General features: G+C 39.4%; 1 long non-coding RNA gene across 1 annotated transcript in view; it reads right to left on the bottom strand.

Moving 5' to 3' along the window:
- LOC108526844 (uncharacterized) overlaps positions 1-19571 on the bottom strand; it is a 34677-nt gene extending 15106 nt beyond the window's left edge. The window contains exons 1-2 of the long non-coding RNA XR_001884620.1: positions 19497-19571; positions 16718-16877 (exon numbers count right to left, since the gene is read on the bottom strand). This is a non-coding gene — a long non-coding RNA (uncharacterized LOC108526844). The remainder of the gene's footprint in view (positions 1-16717; positions 16878-19496) is intronic.
- Positions 19572-19902: the final 331 nt, after the last annotated feature.

The following is a 19902-nucleotide window of genomic DNA, read 5'->3' as shown; positions in this document are numbered from 1 at the left end:
GGGGCTGTGTTCCTGAGTAGAGCATGTGCTTCTCAGTCCAGGATTCTGGAGTGGTGCTAAAAAAGGAGCTAGGAAGTAAGCAATACAAGCAGGTCGAAATGCTGTGAGAACAGCCACGCCCTGGAACTATCCCTGGGACAGAAGGACCCTAATATTGCCCAAAGTCCAGGGACTCTGAATGCAAAGCAAACTTGCCCAAGCATAGTGCCCCTTGAGGACTTCTACTGCAAAGGTAAACTGAGCATTGGCAGGTCTGTCTTATTTAGGGCAGACAATTTATGTGCAGCTATTTCTGTAATTGGAGCTGATCAAACATGGGTATTCTAGCTCAATCCTCCTCCTCTCAGGCATACATAACCATCACATGTATTTATGTATTTTGCATGGTGTGTGTGTGTGTGTGTGTGTGTGTGTATGCATGCACGTGCCTATGTTGGTGGGGGCACATGTATGCAAGGAGAAGCCAGTCTGATTTTTCTTGATAGCATTTCAGCACATGTTTTTCAGGGTCCAGTCATTAATTCCTAAACTCTTTGGACTGGCATTTGGATCATTCCATAAGAATTCTCTCTGGAGACACTTTAAAATAAATATGTTCAGGTCCCACCTGAAGGTTCAGAGTCAGTAGAGTTAGGGCACATATGGGAATCTGTATTCTTAAGATCTCCCCAGGTTACACTGATGCTAGATTTGGAAAACATTGATTATACAACAAAGAATCTGACAAGTGAAAAATATACAGAAGTTATTTGGAAATATTTATTTTACTGTTTCTGCCCAACTGTGATTGTTGAAGTCTAATCTATTTGGCCAAACTTATCTAAATAGGGACTTTATCTAGTAAATATAGCTACATGCAGTAAAAAACTGATATTATATAACCAGTAGGGTCATATTTTAATATTTAGATGATCAAAAATGTCTTATTTCGGAGCTTTTCTCTTGGTTATGATGATATTCTTCTCCAGGCCTGTGTTTCTAAAGTGGCTTAGATATTTATTGTAAACCGTTGTAAAGATTCTTGAAAAACTATGTACTACCACTGATGATGATTTTACGTAAGCAAAGACAATGCTAAATAGATGAAGCTCTACCCAGCACTTACTCTACCAACTGGTGTTTTGTTTTATTTTTACTAAGCATCTACATATTACTTATAAGTTCTTTCTATTTGCCTCTCCACCCAATGGCCTTTCAAAGTAGTTTAAATATCTTGGAATATTTTTAAAAGTCCATCTAGAGAACTGAATTGCTTTCAAGGCAAGCTGGATATTAAATTTCTTTTAAATCCATCACACCCATTCCACAGACATTTATGTATATAATATCTTAATTATAGAATCAAGCATTATCATGGAAGTCTTCAGATAACCATGAAAATAAAGAAAATGAATTTCTAAACAGTGAGACTCTGTCAAAACCAGTTGCACAGAAAATAAATTCATAGGAAAGCAGATGGTGGCAAATAGTGAGTTCAAGCAATGTAGCAGCCTGCAGTTACGCACACATTTTAGAATGAATTGTGATCTCTCTGAGAGAAATTTTGCCAAATAATTCATAATTGAGTAATCCACTTGCTTAGTCCGTCTCCTGCTTCATATCTAGACAGTTTCCCGTCATTATTTTTTCTCCTCAATCTATCCTTCTTTAAGTAGGTCTCTGCATTGGAGTATGTGTGTGTGAGACAAAGTAATGAGGAAAGAAAAGCCTTAGATTTGGCATTAGGAAGCCCAAAAGAGAAAAATATTATTTGTAATATGAAAGCCAGGTAGCATGGTCCACAGTATTACAGTCAATTTGGAAATTTTTCTTAATATTATTTAATATTGTTTCTCTTGGTTACATATAATACTAATTTTTGGTAAACTCCAACATCCAAATACTGAAAGTTTTAAAAAATTATTATTAAAGCCATTCGTCAGTCCTTATGCTGAAAATAGTTCATGAGCCAAATATTAGAAACAAAATGAGATGATGTCGGTCATTGCACTAGTACTGATCACAAAGAAAGAAAAAGATCACCAGATTGCTAATAACTGCTGTCTTCAGAAGACACATAGCTCTAGCACAAAAGCAGGAGGGAGCAGAGTTGTGAGGCTGGGAGGAGGATGTGAGTGTAATAAGGAAGAAAACTGAAGAGAGAGAGAAAAAAAAAGGGTGGTCCTTAGAAAACCGCAGTGGTCAAGATTGGAAAAGAGTCGGCTGACCACAGATCCTTTGCCAATGATGGGACCAGAAGCGCAGGACACTGGGAAAGTTCTACTCTGAGAGGAAGCCGTGCGTGGAAGCAACTTCATGCTGTGTCAGAACTACGGTTTGAATTAAGAATGGGATTGAGAAAGGCAGTACCTAAAAGTGGGATTTATGGTGGTGCAGGGGAGGTAAAATTTCTACTCTACCCCCTTGGGACCTCCAGCTAGGCCTAAGAATTAAACTGGCATTTGACAGATCAACAGGAGAAAAGCATAGAAATTGTACTTAGGAACTTTTACGTGTACATAGGAGCATTTACAAGAGAAATGAAAACCAAAAGATAGCAGTTAGGGTTGAACGATTATATACTAGGTTAGATGAAGAGTGGTAAATTGTGAAAATAGGAAATAACAAAGGAATTTGGGGAAAGAAGTTAATTGTGGAAAAGGGACTAAAAACATAAAGGTTAGTTTGGTTTGTTTCTACAGATTCCTCTTGATCTTGACTCCCCATCTCTGGTGATAAGAATGTCTTTCTTTCTTCTGGCACAGGGAGGGAACTTTTCACATGGGGATTTTAGTTTCTGCTTTCAGGAAAAATAAGGAAGGTTAGAGTGACCTTGAATCTGCTGTTTTCAAGAGTCTTTAACTCAAAATAATCAATATTTTGAGTTAACAAATATCAACAATCAATATGCCAAAGTGGTATATTTCTGGGTGGCATATTTTGATCTCTTACAATAGATGTATAGTTCAATGAAGGTCTTATTTCTACATGAAATTTTAATACAGTAGAATAACTAAAATGAGATAATTAAATATATTAGTATAGTCATTGTTTAAAACAATACAATTGATAGAATGTAGCTTTACAAAAATGGCAGAGACCTTAATGCTTTCTGGGAGTTAGAAAATTCTCCTGCTACTTTGACAGCCATGCCTTTGATATGTGGACCCATGAAATTCATGGACTTTTTCTGGAAAACACTCTTACATGACAGTATACATGCCACAGATACAGTGCCTGAGTTTTCTATTCCAGTACTGCATGCTTATGAATATACTATTAGTACATGACTCATATCATATAACAATGACTATACTAATGTATTTAACTTGTTTTGAGTTATTGTACTGTATTAAAATGTAATACAGAAGTAATGCCTTTCATTGAATTATCAGGCATTCTTGAAGGACTAAATTGGAAGCTAATCTCCTGAGCCAGTGAGATCTCAGATTACGTGAGGACAGCTCACTTGGATAGGCTGATGTTTTAGGAATGTTATCTGTTAGTCATACAATTGATGGGGGTTTTAGTCTAAATTTTAGAATTTGGCAAGCTCTCTACCTCAAAAATATATAAGTTTTCTTTTCATTTTTTCTCATTTCTCCCTCCTCCTCCTCCTCCTCCTTCAATCATCTATCATCTGTTACTAGGGGAGAGTTGCTGTTTTTCACAAAAATGATAGTTACTTCAATAGGATTACTATATGTACAAGCAGGTACTGCTTCCAGTTTAAAGTATCTCCTGGTTGTTAATGTCTTGATTTAACCCACCCTATCTCATCCTTGAAATCTAGTTATTGATGAATCTTTTTTCCCCAGTCACCACCACACAACCAAGACAATGAGTTGAGAGCCAGAGCTCTGATGGAAAAGTGGCATGTAAATCTTTAAGGGTATAGCAGTTATTTCTGCAGAATTGGAATGCTGTTGCAGAAAAGAACCCAATTACTCTTCTAGCTGTTTCAAGCAAAAAATCAGTGGTGAAAAAAAACCATATGTTGACTTTGTGTGGGAGAAAATACACAAATTAGATGCTGTCATTGGCAACGTCAGTTGGCTTCATAAAAGGTCATGGAGGCAGCTGGGCATGGTGGCTTATGCCTGCAATCCCAGCACTTTGGGAGGCCGAGGCAGGTGGATTGCTGGAGGCCAAGAGTTCAAGACTAAATTGGGCAACATGGTGAAACCCTGTCTCTACTAAAATTCCAAAAATTAGCCATGCATGGTGGCACACACCTGTAATCCAAGCTACTCAGGAGGCTGAGGCAAGAGAATTGCTTGAACCCAGGAGATAGAGTTTGAGTGAGCCGAGATTGTGCCACTCCACTCCAGCCTGCCTGACAGAGCAAGACTCTGTCTCAACGACAACAAAAAGGTAATGGAGGCAAGGAATGAAGATTTTCAAAGAATAAAGATAAAACAAAATATATCTTCACCTTAAGACATTTTCTCAGTATCTCCTCGGATGGCAACCTAAGACTATTACCCTGGTTCCAGTTGCTGAGTAGACATGTCTTCTTAGGTAGTTTGAGTTACAGATGCCATGGTTTCTGTGGTGTGTACACTGCTGCATGCTTAATACATATTGTGTGGACAACCCCAAGGATCTCCTTGAAAAACCTTTTAAAATGGATCAAATAGCATACATAATACTGTTATGGGATCTTTGGGATGTGACTTTTCTGGCCAGAAACCTGTGGCTGGTGGTGCTTTGCCCTAGTTTTGCTCGGGCCCACTGGATTTGTTCCACCCACTCGGCCTGGCAGCCTGTGTTCAGCTCACACTACTGGCCTGGATCCCACGCCTCCAAGGGAGACTGCAAGTCAGGTGTGGAGCAGTGGGGGTGGGGGATTGGAAGGGGATGTAAGGATGTGAATGAGTGTGGGGTCTGGCCACTGCACAGTCAGACACGCCAGCTGCTACCTCAGGGAAGGCAGCTCCAGGTGCTGGCATGGTAGCTGGCTCTCTTTGAGGCTGCAGCTGGACTAGGCACACCTCAAGCAGCTTCTACAGCTGGCACCAGGGAATGTGATGGTCCCTGGAAGCTTGGAGACACCAGGAAACACAGGACCCTAAAGAGGGAGTCACAACCCTGGCTTGGGGAGCTCCCAGGTTTGGGCTCCCCAGAGGGCTGCAGCTCTTCTCTCCTCCTCTTCATCCACAACGTGGTGAGCAAGCAGCATGGCTCAACCCTGTTTGTGTTACAGATCTTTCAGCCTCGCCATTTGGTGGGTCCTGAGTTCTTGTCCTGTGACCAGGAAGAATGAGGTGCACAGACAAGTGAAGGGTGAACCAGAGGAAGAGGGGCTTTATTGAGCGATAGAAAGGCTCATTCTCCCATAGGGCTTCTTTTCACCACTGGGGTGTCCCAATGAGTGTTCAACTCCTAGCAGAGAGGGTAGCTCCTCTCTGCAGCTGGTCATCCCATCTTCTGTGCAGCACTCAGCAGAGAGGAGGCCCTAGAGTGGGTACCTCCTCTCTGCAGCTGGTCTTCCCAAGGTCATCTCAGATCTGGCTGAGCCTGGATTTTATGGGCTTTTATGGGCCTAAGAGAGGAGGAAGTGCATGCTGATTGGTCCACGGGTGGCCAAGAGCAGGTCCAGAAAAGGCACCACAAGTTCCCTCTCCAGTCTGCATGACTGGCAGCCCAGCCCCCAGCCTTCAGACCTTCCCTGGTCTGAAGCTGAGGTCTCACTGGGAACCTGTCTACCTCCTGCTGCCCTTCATAGCCCCAAGCTGTGGGTGCAAAGGGGTGCCTGAAGGCCAGTGCCAAGCTGCCCTCAGGCCCCCTTGGCTTCTCTCCCATGCTCCTCAGTGCCCAAAGTCTGGAGGGGTCTAACGCGGCAGGAAGCTGACATGTCAGCACTGCCTTGAGCATGTGCACACCCAGCAAGGCTGTGGCAGTGCCCAGGCTCAGCCTTGACTTTGCTCTGAGATCAGAGCAGGTGCTGACAGCAGGGAAATGCCAGGCAGTGGGAGCAGGCACTTCCGAGGCTGCAAGGGCAGGGGGTGGCTTCCCAAGCCCCTAAGAGTGTAGAAATGCCTGAAGCTACCTGCCCTGTGGAGCAGGAGGTCCCTGGGTCTCCAGCAGTGGTTTGGGTGGCTACAGCTGCACCCAGGAGGGTGGAGTCCTGCCTGCTCCTGGCCCAGATTGCACATGGATGCCAGAGTCTGCAGCTATGGCTTGGGCAGCTGGAGTGGCACCTGGGGAACTCCCACCCCAACTCAGAAAGGGCAGGGCATGTAGCCCAGCTGTGCCTCTCTGTTGCAGCCAGCGCCTCCCTGTTGCAGCCAGCATGATGGCAGCAGCCACTCCAGATGGCCCCCAGTGACATGAATATAGAATCGTAACTGTTCCCATGATATAAACTGGGTATGGAAAAGGTGGATGCAGAGAAATTCATGAAGTATTCCAAATGTACACAAATTATTGGTTTGTCACCACATTATCTTGGTCAAGCCACATGTATTAATAAAACAACAACAACAATAATAATATTATAGATAAAAGGAATTGAGCAGTCATGATGTGCCAGGCAGAATGCTAACTGCTTTACATTTAATCCTTACAACAACCACAGAGGCAGGTACTTATTATCATGTGAATTTTACAAATAGGGACATTGAGGCTTGGAGAGAACTTAGTAATATGGTCCCTCAATATTAAGGGATGCAGCAAGTTGAACCCAGCACTGGTGGACTCTCAAGATCAGGGTCATAGCCATCGGACTCTACAGCATTTACGCAACAGCATGTACTAGACAGTTTGCCAGGGTGTTTAAAATGGGTTTTAGAATGAAAAATATCACAGAAGAGCACAACATACGCCAGGCAATTAAAAATAGCTCCTCTGAGCTCTCTTCCCTTATATGAATTTCTTCCCCGCATCGATGAGGGTAAGATCGATTATGATTATGAAGAACCATTCCAGAGGAAGAATTGGTAAAGTCCACATCAGACAGTTTCAATGATCTCATTTATTGCGTTGTAACTATCACTCCCCTTCATTCCTGACAATGGGTCTGTATAGTTTAGATGTTTATGTGTTTCCTCATCTGAGTTGCTGCCACTCATACTTGTGACCCCCAGCAAATTGTAAAACTACCAATATGATGAAGATCAATGGTTCAGTCTCCTTTAAATGGCAGCACCTTGATTTTCTTATGAAAGTATATATACTAATAGTAATACAAATAGAATATCTCCTAGACTGAGATAAACACTTAGGAGACAAGATTATAGTCTAAATTGTTTTTATACTTACCATCTGTTTGTTTAATGGGAATTATTAATAATATTTCCTCATTTAATGAGAATTATGGAACTAATTCAAATGTATTGCTCAATTTATGAACGGAGTCTCAGGACTTTAGTCATAGGGGTATTGCTTACCATGTTCATTAACTATAACAGAATTCCTTTAAGTGTATGAGCCCAGGAATTTTTCTTACAGGATCAACTGGCATTACTTCTGCTATGTCCTCTGAAGACTCAGCAGAGTCATAAAGCAATGAGCTCTTCAAGAAGACGAAAAGTGTACTTGGTCTCTATATCCCTGAATGCATGAATTCATATGCAATTGAATGAATAACTAAATAATGAGTGAATAAAAGAGCAGGAAGCAGTGATTTTTCTCTAACCACTGCTACTAAGGAGTCACCTGGCATTTCTTCCCCTGTGGATATTAACTATCTCAGTTCTAATTTAGTAGGTCTGGGCTGCAGAACTGTATATTTGAACTCTCCCTAAGTGTTCTGAATTATAGGCGGACAGAGAACAACTGCATTAATATAACCTAGACATAAAAAGGCCACTACTGGTAGTTAAAAATACAATACTATTAATTTGTTCATCTATTTTATATTTATGTAAATATATAACTTATAATTTATATACATATATAGTATATATTTTGTTTGCATTTCAACCTTATTCTAAAAGGAATATATAATAACTAAGAGAATGTCACACATAATACCAGATTTTAAAAGTAACCGATTAAAAAGCAAAAGAAATACACAGGTAAAATGAGCATGAGTCAGGACTGAGGTTGAAAGATCATGCTGGCTTGGAGGAGTGGCATATAATATAAATCAGACAAACCATGGATCAGAGTTAGTGTCTGTGCATACTTTGAGTTTTCAGCACTGCCTTTTGCAGCTATGCAAGGTAAGGTGAGCTCAGAGTGGATTTCCTTTGTTTACAGTTTGTTACTGCTTTTCTTTTCCCTCGCCTGTGTTCTTTGAGCCAGCAATACTTCTATAAAGGAGAAAATATTTTTATTGTTTGTGATTCCTTCCAGAAAGTTCTCCCTTGCCCAGCTGATTCATCTCATTAATATCTTTGCTTTAAAAAAAAGTAAACTCTACAGCAGTCTTTTAAGAATAAAGCTGAGAATGATTAAAGGTATTTCTGGTGATAGGAAATGGTTTTAACTGTCCGGAGATGTTAATCAGAAAGGGAACAATAATCCCCAAAGAAGATGGGTTCACCTGGGCACCCTGAGGCTCCTGAAAGTGAAGCTATTCTTACAGCTCAAAGAATGGGGTGTTGTGCGAATGAATGAGAGTAGAGAGGCCTGGGGAGGTTTAGGGAGAAGCAGAGAGCAGAGAATGCAAAGCCTTTTCAAATCTGAATATCCAAACTGAAGGAATCAAATTGTGGGTCACCGGTTCAGCTTTTGTGCATGACCTTGAACAGGCCAACCCGGATTCAGGATGAAATGGGACACTCGTGGGTCTCTCCATGCCAGATTTTCTTTTCACTGTTCCCACTCAGCTGCCCTGGAGGCACTCGACAGCTGCCATTTCCAAACACACCCCCATCCACTGCCTACTTTGACAGCAGGATGTGGAAAGTGAGAAATCTCTCTGGGCTCCTATTCACTTTAAACTGGTCAAACCAGTAAATGGAAGGTGAGTTTGCCACCCTCTATTCCTCCCTGTGATTGAGTGGTTTAACAGAAAACAAATCCTACTGACTCACAAATATGCCAAGCATGAGGCAGGCCAGCACCTTAGCCCAATTCTACAGGACAGCCTATAGAAAGCAATAATGAAGACTCCAATGCCCTGAACTTTGGGTCTACAGCTCAGTCAGTACCATGAGGGCAAATGGTAGATGGGATTCCTGCTCTCAACATGTGACCACTGTAAAACTGTTAAGGGTTTCTTCAACTTTTAAGGCCCCAGGACACTGAAAGTTCTAAAATACTACTCTGTGGAAGTATTGGAAAAGATTTTTTTTTTTTTTTTTTTTTTTTTTACTTTAAAAAAAAAGTCAAGAAAATTAGCAAAATGTCAAATACCCAGAGAGGTCAATAAACTTCAAAACAATGAGAATGTGCAGTGTTCATATTAGGTTTCAGAGGGATTTACCTATGTCCTAGGAAGCAGTGTGGGAAACAGACAAGCACTAGACTTGAAATTCATAGTTCGGCTTAGCTATTCACTGGTTCTGATCATGGGCAAGTCATTTTACTACTAACATTCAATTTTCTCTTCTTTAAGGTAGGGATAGAGTAATCATGAGCATTAAATGTGAAAATGTAGCCTACAATGCCCTGCAAATTTCTGGGCACTCTGCTGTTGTTCAGTTCAGATGAATTTGAAATAGATGATAATTGGGTTAGAAAGAACCTAGTGACTACTTGGTGCTCACTTTAAGTAATGCCATAAGTCATGGCATAAGCCTAGTCTGTTTTTTCAAAACTATAGGCTGCCTTCACAACTCCAGCTCCTTTAGAGGAAGGGAGCAGTCATGGGTTTGATAATGAATTTATGTTTAACAACAGAAGGGATGGGATGTGGGCTGGTTGATTCTGAAACTCAGGGCTCTTTACTGCAACATGTCTTCTGCTCTGTATACCAATCATCCTATGCTTAAACGCACTGAGTTCTATCAAGAATGGTTAGCAATGAGACACTTTAGCACTCCTAAGCAGTTAGGGTTGCTATGGTTCACCCTAGTGAGACAATGACTTTCTAGTTGCACAATTAAGCAGTAAAACATTAGTGTAGCAAGCACAGGGTTCATTGTGAAGCACAGTTGAGTCTAATGATGTAAACTTGGTAAAATTGCTTAACTTTGCTAAGACTTTTTCATCTGTAAGATGAAAATAATAATAGAACCTACCTGTTAGGGTAACAGTGATGATTACGGAAGATACTAAATATCAGTTTCTTGGCACTGTGCCTGACACATTGTGATTAGTCAAATAACTTTGACAATAATTAACATTATGGAGATTAAAAGATGTGTCATTAGAAGTAATATTAGGTGTGAGTGCAACTAGCAAAAATATGTATTAAATTTTTTCTAAATTGGCTGCAATGATGTCTTTGAACAGCAACAGCTGATTACATATCACCTAAAATTCAGTATTATTATAAATAAGTGCTGTAATTTTGTCAAACTTTCAAAATTAGCCCAAGATGAGACCAGACTCCAGGTATTTCTATATTCTTGAATTTTGCTTTAACTTGAGAACTCATTCATATTTTTAAGCCAGAAAATGGACAGGAATCTTCCTTCTCCCTATGAACAAATCAAAGGGTTTAGTAATAGGAAAGAAGGAAAGAAACAACACAAAACAACTGAAAAAAATCTTTGTTTTAGATTCAGGAAGAACATGTGCAGGTTTGTTACCCAGCTATATTATGTGATACTGAGGTTTGGGGTATGAATGGTCACCCAGGTATTGAGCATAGTACCCAACAGTTTTCCAACCCTTGCCTGACTCTCTCCCTCCCTCCCCTTCTAGTATCCAGTGTCTATTGTTGCCATCTTTGTGTCCACAAGTACCCAGTGTTAAATTCCCACATATAAGTAAGAATATGCACCATTTAGTTTTCTGTTCTGGCATTAATTCGCTTAGGATAATGGCCTCCAGGTGCATCCATGTTGCTGCAAGGACGTGATTTCATTATTTTAATGGCTGTGTAGTATTCCATGGTGTATATGTGCCATATTTTCTTATCCAATTCAGCATTGCTGGGAATCTAGGTTGATTCCATGTCTTTGCTATGGTGAATTAGTGCTGTGATGTACATACAAGTGCATGTGTCTTTTTGGTAGAATGATTAGTGATATTGAGCATTTTTTCATATGTTTGTTGGTGGCTTGAATATCTTTTGAGAAGTGTCTGTTCATGTCTTTTGAACATTTTTAACAAGGTTATTTGTTTTTTGCTTTTTCAATTGTTCAAGTTCCTTGTAGATTCTGGATATTAGATCTTTGTTGGATGCATTCTTTGCAAATATTTTCTCCTATTCTGTAGGTTGTCTGTTTATTCTGTAGTTTCTTTTGCTATGCAGAAGTTCTTTAGTTTAATTAGGTCCAAATTTGTCAATTTTTGTTTTTGTTGCAATTGCTTTTGAGGACTTAGTTATAAATTATTTCCCAAGGCCAATATCCAGAATGGTGTTTCCTAGGTTTTCTTCGAGGATTCTCATAGATTGAGGTCTTACATTTAAATATTTAATCAATCTTTATTTAATTTTTGTATATGACGCAAGGTAGGGATCCAGTGTCATTCTTCTGCACATGGCTAGCCAGCTATCCCAGCACCATTTATTGAACAGGAAATCCTTCCCCAATTGTTTGTTTTTGTTGACTTTGTCCAAGATTAGGTGGCTATAGAGGTGTGCAACTTTATTTCTGGGTTCTCTATTCTGTTCCATTGGTCTATGTGTCTGTTTTTGTTTGTTTGTTTGTTTACCAGTACCATGCTATTTTGCTTGATGTAATCTTATAGTTAGTTTGAGGTCAGGTAATGTGATGCCTCCATCATTGTTCTTTTTGCTTAGGATTGCTTTGCCTACTCAGACTCTCTACGAAACAACTGAATTGGATTATAATCATCAACAGGTAGAGGCTGTAACATTTTTATATTCTGTTATTTGATGATATCAGTAGAAGTCAAAACAATATTAGCTGTTAGGTGCATGAATGGGTAACAGCAATCACCTAGTACACAGGTACTTGTGACAATAGTACACTAATCTTGGTGTTATACTCATGGTATTTTGAGGACTACAATGGGAAAAAAATGGGTTACTCCTCAAAAGTGGCAACATCATTGATATCATAAGAGGAACTGTCTAGTAATGGGTTAGCAAAGTAAAGGCAAAGAATGGCTTGTTTTTGTGATTACCAACATAAAGTGCTGGAGAGGGGTCTTGCTGTAAAATTTCTTCTATAATTGTCCAGAAGCACCAGTTCACAAAGCCTTTAGTGACAAACAGAGCGAGTCAGGCCAGTCTTCCCAACAAAGCCATTCTAGTGAGGAGGTTTCTGGGGCTCTTTGTAAAGAACCTAAGGGCTGCTAGAGATTTAAACACAACTTGGCATTATGGCATTCACTAAAGGCTCTCCCATTGTTCAAAGAATCCAAAGAAATCCTGTCTTTAAAATATTTTTCCTTCAAAGTGGGGAAAAGGCAAGCCAGGAAGGATTTAGACAATGTTTATCACATCAGAGAAGCTGACAACTGGGTAGTCTGACAAATGCTGTTACCTACTCCACTTTCCCTCTCCTAATACATGTGGAAAGAACATATTACTATATTTAACAAAGCTGGCCATCTTGCCTTCTGACTAGTAACCGTGGAATAGCCACAGCCTGACAGCTAATGATAACAAAATGTTCCACTGTGTTCTTTTCCTCTGTCAAAAAGAATGGTCCAAGACATGACTATGCAGTATTTCCCTGTCCTTCACTCACTCCCAAGGTGTCCATCCAGCTCTGGTGAGTCCCTCCCACCTTGTGGGCATTCCCATCAGATTTTGGCAAGGGGAGTGGTAACTGTGGTATTACTACAGCTTGGGGTAACTCCCTAGATGAAGAAACCTATGTTGAGACCAAATTTTACTCAAATAATCTATCTGAATCCCCTCGTCATTAGGAAGGATAGACAATTATTAGCTTAAGTATCATCATATATTGTCATGGGAGCTTCCTTTTTTATGAAAATGGTGACAAATGGTAGGCTTCTGCTAGAATATTCATCCAGTACACAGGTACTCATGAATTTAAAGTGCAGCATCTCTTCCTGATGGGATGTCCTGGCTGTAGTAAACTAAGGAAAACTCAGATATTACATTTGACAGTAAAAGAATATACAAAACTCTAGTTAATTAGAGTTCTGTGAATAGTAACTCCCTGTTTAGAGAGGGAGTTACGAGGCTGTGAATAGTAACTCTCTGTTTAGAGACATTCTTTAGCTATGACCTATATAGGAATAAAATATACATGTTTTCACTCTAATTTTTTTATGCACAGAACAGTGATTTATGTAGGAAAAAGAAAAGACTCAGACAGTTGGTTTTCCTCCTGGGGATATGTTTCTCAACGGCAGGAACCAAGGACAAAGTCTTGCCCAGGTCCAGAAAGTGCACAGTTGCTGGCAATCTTTCAGATTAGTCAGAGACCAGGATGACTGGGAAGGTGCCATTGATGGTGAGCAAAGGAGAAATGGGCATGAAGAGAGTGATGTGCGTTTGGAATCACCACTGGAGGAAATTAAGAGAAATGAGGGATCCTGCGACCTGGTGAAGACACATTTCCACACCTTGTGTTTCTTCCCAGGAACCTCTCCAGTTATTTCTTTCTTATTTACAAACTGCATAAGACCATGGAAATCTTGTCCCACTCCTTACCTTCTGGAAAAAGAGGCAAGAGCATGTTTTAGAAGGAATCTTCTTCCTTACAGTTGGAAGGATGAAGATGGTGGGACAGTGGAGAAGAGCCATATCTGTATTTCTACTGGTTATCACAACAGGACCAAGAATTAGCCTGGTATATATACATACATATGTGTATATATATAACATATGTATATGTATATAGTTATATATACATATATGCATACATAAATATGCCATTATATATGTATATGTGTGTATATATACAAATATGTGGGTATATATGTGTATATATACACACACATTTTATATGTGTATATATGTCTGTATATATATAAGCACACACCTATACATATCTTATATATGTGTCTTCCACTACTTATTTCCTCTCATCATTTAAGTTACCAAAAAGTATTGTTTCTCTTTCAAATTCACTTTCTCTTTTCCATCTCCAATAACATTTCCTTATTCCATCTGCACATCATATCTCACTTGCATTACTAAAATACTCCCCTAATTGGATTCTCTTTTGTGTCTCACCATTATAGCTTATCTTTCACACAGCTATCAAAATTGACTTTCTAAAACAAAATCTACTCATGCCACTTCTTTACTTAAAAAATGTTTCCCTGTTGTTCTGGGGCTTCTAACTTTTGTCTAGGGGATAGCCTTGGAAATTATGCTAAAATTCAAAAATCTACAGTTAATTCTGATGCATAGCTCCACTGAGAACCACTGTACTAAAACTGTCTATGTAGATAGTTGAAGAATAGGCAGACATTTCTCTGATGATGTGCTCAAAATTTTTATCAAGGAGAAACCAAGAAAATGGAACCATTTTTTGTCCTAGTGTATGTCACATGATTATAAAAATGCCAAATTAAATAAATTCACCATGAATAACAGAAGCAGTGGTATTCTCTACCTTTTCTCTTTCAGTTTTGTATAAAAATAGAGACCAGTGGTATGAAAGATTCCCCAGCACCACTGAAATCCAGGCTGACATTGTATCCAAATAGAACCGACTCTCCTGTAGCAATTACATACCCTGCCTGCCAACCAGGTCTGCCAGGTCACTAGAAATCTTACCAGAACTCTTCCTTCATTATTTGCTAAGAATATTGAGGATGGAGGAAACAGAAAGAATGAGGGAAGGCAAAATGACCATCTTAGGCAAGTCAGCTGTAGGAAGATTTACTAAGTAGGAAAAACTTGTCATTATGCCCCTAATTTAAAAAATTTTAAATTTGGAAATATTCAAATATATACAAGAGCAAAGAAATTTAAACATGTAACCATTATCCACCTTCAAAACTACAACATCTGCAATCTTGTTTCATCAATATTCTCCACCACACACACTCTTTTCTCCATATACACTGGATTATTTTGTAGCAAATCTAAGACATGGTTTTATTCATATAGAAATATTATACTCTGAACTTGTAAAAGACAAGAACTGATAAAACAGAATAATAGACTTCTTGCATTTTATTACTTCTCTATTGTTCCTGTAACAAATTACCAAAAACTTACTGGTGTAAAGCAACAAAAATTTATCATTTTATAGTTCAGGAGGTCAGAAGTTGGAAGTGAGTCTTAAGGATCAAGATGTTATCTGTTCTGGTTCCTTTTCAAGGCTCCACAGGGCAGAATAAATTCCTTCCCTCTTCCTGCAAATGGCATTCCTTGAATGCTAGCTGTATCACTCAACCTCTGCTTCTGTGGCTATATGGTCTTTTATTCATTGACCTCGTTGGCTCCCTTTTCTAAGAACACTTGTGATATGGGTTGGCTCTCTGTATCCACCGAAATCTCATCTCGAATTGCAATCCCCACCTTTGGGAGGAGGGGTCTGATGGGAGGTGACTTCCTGCTTGCTGTTCTTATGATAGTGACTGAGTTCTCATGAAATCTGGTTGCTTAAAAGTGAGTGGCACCTCCCGCTTTGCACTCACGTGCTTGCTCTCTCTCTCTCTCTCCTGCTACCATGTAAGACATGCCGTGTGATATGGTTTGGCTCTGTGTCCCCACCCAAATCTCATCTTAAATTGGAATCCTCATAATTGTCACATGTAAAGGCAGGAACCCAGTGGGAGGTGATTGGATCATGAGGGCGGTAATATCTGCTTCGTGATAGCGAATGAGTTCTCACGAGATCTGATGCTTTCATAAGGAGCTCTTTCCCCTTTGCTCTTCACTCCTCTCTCTCCTACCACCTTGTAAAGGTGCCTGCTTCCCCTTCCACCATGACTGTAAGCTTACTGAGGCCTTCCCAGCCCTGTGGAATTGTGAGTCAATTAAACCTCTTTGCTTTCTAAATTACCCAGTCTCAGGTATTTCTTTATAGCAGTGTGAGAACAGATTAATACACTTTAACTACCCTTTGACTTCCACCATGATTATAAGTATCCAGAGGCCTCCTTAGCCATGTGGAACTGTGAGTCAATTAAACTTCTTTTCTTTATAAATTACCCAGTCTCACGTAGTTTTTTATGTCAGTGTGAAAATGGACTAATACACCTTGTGATTACATGTAGGACCTACCTGGAAAAGCCGGAGTAATCCTTAACTTAATTATATCTGCCAAATTCCTTTTACCCATATAAGGTAATATATTTACAGGTACCAAAGACTAGGACATGGGTATCCTTGAGAGGAGGAGGCATTATTTAGCCTGCCACAAACTTAACTTTAACAATAGTTTCTTAGTGTCATTAAACATCTAGTCAGAGTTCAGATTCCCCTGATCATCTTGTAGTATCTTTGGTTTGGTTTTGTTTTCCCCTAATCAAAACCATTCTCTCTGAGAAAGTTCTATTCGGTCCTGGCATCCATTATGCTGTCATATAAATTAGTTTAAGGAATCAGGTGCCATGCTATAATATAATTCTAACTTTAGCTGTGTTCTGCCGAGAAGCACCGTTCATAGAATCCTAATGGCGCCAGTCATTTCAATTATGTCACCAAGTTGACACTGTTACTGACTAGTTTGGTCTAAATTTGCAGCTGTAACTGTTCTAGAAGGACTTATCCATTGATTTTATAGATTCAGCCTAAGTTTTAGGAATTGTCTTAGGTCCCAGGATAACTCACGTGCTGTATCTGCAGAGAATCAATGAGTGGGCCCACATTCATGAGAAATTCAGGCCACAATAGAATACATGAAGCAGATATTTCTTAATCTCCTTTCTCCTAAAAGTGTGTGTTGTTCCTCTGACCCATTCCCATCCATTTCTCTTCCTTCTTTTACCTCCTAAAAGAAAAAGGAGATTAAATAAGATAACAGGAGGAAATAATCCTTGGTCAATGCTGACCTCCCTGTCTCTCTAAGTTCTCATGATCAGATGGCTGAACTCAAGGAAGGGATAGAATAGATGACAACTGTGTAAAACAAACAAACAAAAAAAAGTGTTCACAGCCATGTGGGAGCAGGATGAGAAGACCAGGACTACAACTACTTCCATTCTGCTGATTTAAGAAAAGGAAAAATTAAGGATAGAAATCTGATTTGAAAAGACAAGCAGAATTTGACAGCCCTGTAATGTACTGGAAGGAATTAATTATGTGTCCTGAATTTGACTGCAAACTCTACCACTAACCAGCTATGTGATTTGGGGCAAATCTTTAACTGTTCTAGATAGCTGATCATCTTTAAAATGCAGATGTGGGCCGGGGGCAGTGGCTCACACCTGTAATCCCAGCACTTTGGGAGGCCAACGTGGGTGGATCACCTGAGGTGAAGAGTTTGAGACCAGCCTAGCCAACATTACAAAACCCCATCTCTACTAAAAAAAACTACATAAATTAGTTAGCCATGGTGGCACATGCCTATAGTCCCAGCTGCTCGGGAGGCTGAGGCAGGAGAATCGCTTGAACCCAGGAGGTGGAGGTTGCAGTAATATGAGATCATGCCACTGCACTCCAGCCTGGGTGACAGAGCAAGACTCCATCTCAAACAAACAAACAAAATGCAGATGTGGACTAGATAGTCTCTAAAGCTCCATTCCACTGATTTTTTTTCCAGTGCTTGTCATTTCTAATGTGAAATACAACATAAAATGTATATTCATCCCTTGATCTCATATATTTCCTAGAAATTTTTTAATTTTATTTTTTTAACTTCTATTTTAGGCTTGGGGGTATATGTGAAGGTTTGTTACATAGCTAAACACATGCCATGGGGGTTTGTTGTGCACATTATTTCATCGCTCAGGTACTATGCCCAGTACCCAGTAGTTTTTTCTGCTCCTCTCCCTTCTCCCACCTTCCACCCTCAAGTAGACCCCAGTGTCTGTTGTTCCCTTCTTTACATTTATGAGTCTTATTATTTAGCTCCCATTTATAAGTGAGAACATGCATTATTTGGCTTTCTCTTCCTGTGTTAGTTTGCTAAGGATAATGGCCTCCAGCTCCATCCATGTTCCTGCAAAAAACATGATCTCATTTTTTATGGCAGCATAGTATTCCATGGTTCATATGTACCACATTTTCTTCATCCAGTCTGTCATTGATGGGCATTTAGGTTGATTCCATGCCTTTGCTACTGTGAACAGTGCTGCAATGAATATTCACATGCATGTGTCTTTATAGTAGAATGACTTATATTCATCTGGGATCAATGGGATTAGTGGGTTGAATGGTAATTCTGCTTTTAGCTTTTTAAGGAATTGCCATATCACAAAGGTTGAACTAATTTACACTCCCACCAGCAGTGTACAAGTGTTCCTTTTCTCCTCAACTTTGCCAGCATCTGTTATTTTTTGACTTTTTAATAATCATTCCGACTGGTGTGAGATAGTATCTTATTGTGGTTTTGATTTGTTTTTCTCTAATGATTAGTGATATTGAGGCTTATTAAAATATGCTTGTTGGCTGCATTGTATGTCTTCTTTTGAGAAGTGTCTGTTCATGTTATTTGACCACTTTTTAATGGGGTTGTTTGTTTTTCTCTTTTAAATTTGTTTAAGTTCCTTATAGATTCTGGGTATTAGACCTTTGTCAGAAGCATAGTTTGCAAATATTTTCTTCCATTCTGTAGGTTGTCTGTTTACTCTGTTGATAATTTCTTTTGCTGTACAGAAGCTCTTAAGTTTAATTAGATCCCATTTGTCGACTTTTGCTTTTGTTGTGATTGCTTTTGGTGTTTCTGTCATTAAATCTTGCCTGTTCCTATGTCCAGGATGGTATTGCCTAGGTTGTCTTCCAGGGTTTTTATAGGTTTGGGTCTTACATTGAAGTCTTTAATCCATCTTGATTTTTATGCATGGTGTAAGGAAGAGATCTAGCTGCAATCTTTTGTATATGGCTAGCCAGTTATCCCAACACCAAATATTGAATAAGGAGTCTTTTCCAAGTCACTGATTAAATTATATGACTTTGTATAGGACTATCAACAAGGTAGTTGACTCTAGCAAACATACAGCCTTCCCCAAAAAGATCTACCTCAAAAGTAGGCTGGGAAACACACCGAAATATCTTAAGGGAAGTGTGTTGTTCTTCTGACCCTTTCCCACCCCTGTCTCTTCCTTCCTTTACCTCAGATGCTTTGAGCACAACTAGTACATCATTGGTATAAACTAGGGCTGCAAAGACATTGTCAATACACTCATGCTGAAAACACAAATTACCAGTATTTGAGAAAATGGAGTACAATGACACAATAAGAACTCATTCACATATTTGGTGACTGTGAATTTGTATAAGTGAGAGAAGAATAGAAACGGGAACACTCTGTTTAAGGCAATGTCTGTCTTTTATGATTGCAGAGAAACATTAAAAATAGAAATGATTGCATTCCTGCCAATCAATTCAACAAACTAGATTGGCATCATATGAACAAAGTGAATGGTTGATTGGTATTAGTGGTACTCACTTGGGTAATGCAGGTACAATGCAATAAGGGCTCAGGCAGACAGTCTATCACAAGTAAACTTCACTGACAGCATCTAAACAATGGGTAGACAGGTTATTAGGTAGGGGGATCAGTAGGAAAGTCAAACTCAACATAATTATTTTAAAATAATTCAGGGCTGATATAAATAGCCTCTCTGCTTTTCATGGTATAGTACGTGCATTGTGCTCTACATGAAATGAGATCAGATGGTTATTGAAAACATGCGAATCCCTCACAATGTGGTTAGAGTAACATATGGTTTCAATAACTAAGTAGTATTTAACATACAGTGACTTTATTATTAAGTGTGGTATGATTATTTAATTTAAATGTCAAATATTGAAACCAGCCCGGCTAAAGATTAACAGCTAATATCTACTTCATG

Source organism: Rhinopithecus bieti, unplaced genomic scaffold (assembly GCF_001698545.2).
Source record: "Rhinopithecus bieti isolate Rb0 unplaced genomic scaffold, ASM169854v2 scaffold_115, whole genome shotgun sequence".
Taxonomy (NCBI): Eukaryota; Metazoa; Chordata; class Mammalia; order Primates; family Cercopithecidae; genus Rhinopithecus; species Rhinopithecus bieti.
The sequence above is the reverse complement of the archived record's forward strand: the minus strand, read 5'-3'. Positions and strand labels throughout refer to the sequence as shown.